Source organism: Schistosoma mansoni, chromosome 1 (assembly GCF_000237925.1).
Source record: "Schistosoma mansoni strain Puerto Rico chromosome 1, complete genome".
Classification (NCBI taxonomy): Eukaryota; Metazoa; Platyhelminthes; class Trematoda; order Strigeidida; family Schistosomatidae; genus Schistosoma; species Schistosoma mansoni.
The window spans coordinates 46,758,955-46,763,099 of NC_031495.1; positions in this window are offsets into that span (position 1 = coordinate 46,758,955).

Genomic DNA, 4,145 nt, shown 5'->3' on the forward strand with positions numbered 1-4,145 from the left:
TATATATATATATTTAATTGTTTATTAATCCCTATCATTTTAAAACATCGATAATATGAAGGAAGAATATCCTATTTTTTTTGGTGAATAAATTCTCTTCAGGTTCTACAATTTTAGATCCAAATTAATCATTCCAATAAAAATTGGCCAGATTTAAAGTAAATAAATGGTTTAAAATTATAACAAGATTATTTAGTAAGATAGAATAAAGCTATTAGTGTTAAATTGAATAAATTTATCAATGATTATAAAATTAAAAGATTAATAACTAGGATAAATATAGATAAACATAATGTGAGATAGTAGTAATGCAATTACAAATTGGATTATAAACATTTGGCGGAAGATAATATTAATGTATAATGTAAAAAAAGGATATGAATCCAGTAAGAAATAATAAATTGGGATGTGTGTTAACTAAACTATCCAAACATTTGGAAGGTTATTAATGATATTGAAATATAATGATAATGACGGTAAGGATACTGTGATGTGGTCTACTTATACTCACATAAGTCGTATATGATGGTGGTCAGACAGAGAATGTATTTTGGCAGAAGATTAATAAGGAAAGAACAGAAATGAAGCACAATCGGTACGAAAATGCGTGAACAATGAAATCAGAGAAGATGGACTGATATTTGCAGAAAGAACAGTTAAGATTGAGACAATTAATTGTTATTTTGCAAATTAACTGTTCACTGTATGGTTATCAGAATTTAGTGAGATAGTCTGTAATTTGTGCTTAAATTGTTATTCAATTGTCCCACTCGTGTTCTGTCCACTACAATACTAACATAAGTAAATGTGGATGAGAATATTAATGACAATAATATTTGACTAAGATTGGTTTTATGTCATAAAAAGGGAAAAGTGTATACATATTAGTTAAATTGGGTGATATAAAATCGCCATCAATTCATATTGGAATTATGACTTTGATCATTTATTTTCTTAAGAAGTGGCTTACACTGAGTCACGAAACGTCAGAAAATCTAATTTTTCTACTCATTGGGATATTACAAATATATTATTTATTTATAGAAATTATGACATGTATATACTTCAAAAGCTAGTATTTACTAGTTTTTATCTCATACTTACGCCTGTTACCCCTCGTCGAGGAGCATAGGCCTCACACCAGCATTCTCCATCCAACTCTGTCCTAGGCAATGCTTTCCAGTTCTTTCCAGTTAACATTCATCCTTTTCATATCTGCTTCTATTTACCGGCGTACTGTGTTCTTTGGCCTTCCTCTTTTCCGCTTCCCTTCCGGATTCCACGTTAGGGATTGAGTCGTGATGCACATTTGTGATTTCCTTAATGTATGCCCGATCCACTTCCAACGTCTTTTCCTAATTTCATCTTCAGCTGGAACCTGCTGGTTTGTCCTCTCCCACAGTAGGCTGTTGCTGATAGCATCCGGCCAATGGATGTTGAGTATTTTGCGTAAACAACTGTTTATAAATATTTGTGCTTTCTTGACGATGGATGTAGTAGTTCTCCACGTTTCATCTCCGTACAGTAGAACTGTCTTGACGTTCGTATTGAAGATTCTGACTTTGAAATTAGTTGTCAGTTGTTTTGAGTTCCATATGTTCTTCAATTGTAGAAATGCTGTCCTTGCTTTGCCAATCCTCACCTTCACATTAATTTAATATCACTGTATGGGATTAAAAATATGAAAGCCGAGATATTTTTTATCCCATACAGTGGTATTGAATCAATTCTTTTGATTTTCGCTTGATGAATTGAGAAGGGTAAATACTGTGTTTATATTAAATGGAGTAATATTCAAAATTAAAGATCATTCAACAGTTATTTTGTTCACAACTTCCCTTTTAGTCACTTTTTGATATAGGATAACCTCCAACAAGACGCATAAGCTACTGTCTTTAGCTATAACTTGCATGACACTAATAGTCAAACACGTCACCGTAACTGGGATGAAGAAAAATGCATAGATCAATAACTTTCATTTTGAAAGCTCAATTGTATTTTGTTTACCACTGGACTTGAACGTGCTTGAATTGATTCTGTACTTAATTGTAGGTAAAGACAGTTGATGAGTCATAAACCGATTCCCTTTTGAAACAATAAATGGCTAACAATATTTGTTTGGTAATACAAGTATACTTGAAACTATTCATTTTATTGTTTCATATTATATGCTTAGGAGTAAATGCATCAACGTAAACAATCTTCTCAAGAGTAATCACGAATAACTGTTTTCTTATCACTTATTATAAAATGAACGTTTATAGATTTCGGTTGCACAGGTTATTAGATTACTTGCTTAAGTCCAGGTATCTATCAAAATAAGGAATCAACAATTTGAGAGTTTATTTTATAGTAGGAGTCAGTCAAAAATTAAATTTTGGGACAGTTAATTCTGGCTACTCAACTTCACTAGAAGCCTCTTTCAAAATCATACATACAGTCAGAAGACTCAGATCAATATGAATACAAATGAAAACTTATGTAAAGCAGATGCTTGTGATATCCATCAGTTCAAGTCCAATCTTCACGTGCGAAAAAAATGTCCAGTCTCTCATTCTTCCGTGATCTTAACCTTCTTTTCTATCTTCCATAATCCATCGTTTTTATTCTATTTTATTATTTCTATTTCTCAGTTATTTTCACAACTATTAATTAGCAATTATTTCAAGTTTTAATTATTCTGTTCTTATTAGCTATCAAGTGGATAATTGTCTACTTTAACGCTTTTTCTTTTGTCGATCATTACATAACTTCTCTTCATTATTTGATTTTCGTAAACAATTCATGACATGATACCACTTCAAGTTTTTTGTATAATTGAACACCATCCTATTTTACTGTAGACTTCTATTTTAGCAAATAAAATTAAATGTAAACGCGAATGTACTTATCGATGAAATCGCTTGTCAGAAACTTTTTTTCGCCGAAATGTTTTCGTTCTTCAATGACAAAATGGGTCACTTTCGTTATTTAATATAATATTGTTAAAATAAATCGTGTCAACAAAACGGATAGCAAGATAATGTTGTCTGGATAATGCAGAAAATAATAAAGAAAACATTTAATGGCTGTTTCGTCCGAATATAGGGCTCCTCAGAGGTGCGCATCCACAACTGCACGCAGGACTCAAACTCGGAACCTCCAGTATCTCCCGAACATTTAACCTTTGGACTTTCGATATCGCTTTGGAAATGTATTTTGAATTAATATCTGACTTATTATAACTGATTCAAGCAATAATTTCCATAGCGCGTTATACCTATTTAAGTATCATGTATGTGGTTGATATCTTTCACTTTTTTTATATTGAAATTAATTACACCAACCTTCATAGGTCTTTTTACAATTTATTGATCAAATAGATATTTTATGTAGTTAATAATAGAAAAATCATTTTGAATTCAATCGATTGTCTTTTCGAAGGGAATTCTATTGTTTGTACTTTCAAAGCATTTTGTTTTATCTGTAAACGACTTCATCTACTTATATTCCATGTCACCATTAGATGAGAATCTGTTCATTTTCTATTTATGATAGAATGGCTGATGAAGGAACATATAAAATATTTTGAGAACTAATTAACTATGCATTGGTAATTATTTAAACTCTGTTAGTTTGAAATTGACGAAATGTCGAAAGAATTTAAATAATGAAAAGACGAAATTTATTAAAACTATGCGATTTATTTCGACATTATCAAAGTTGTATAAAATATTACACCGGTAAATCAATAACACTAATATAGAAGGAAGAAGCCAGTGCCAAATATATACCTTTATTTTCTTACATAGGGGTGCAATCTATTCACTGAAAAAAACTAATTTAACCGGAAGTATTTAGTGTAAAAAAAACAGTATCAACGTAGGCTGGGAATTTTCTAATAGTCTATGTACTGACAAAATGATTATATTTACAAGTTAAGTATATTAGTCAATAGTGATCAAAATATGCAATCTAATCATACTACTGACTAGATATTAGACAGCAGTTCGAATTACTCATTTTGTAACTCGTTCGTATAACTGTTTTCATTTTTTAGTTATTTACAGTATTGATCATCAAGGGGATATTTATATATATACGGCTATGTAGTTATACCACTAGTTTCTTCAGTAAATGCGAAGACGTTTTTTTTTCAAATAAAC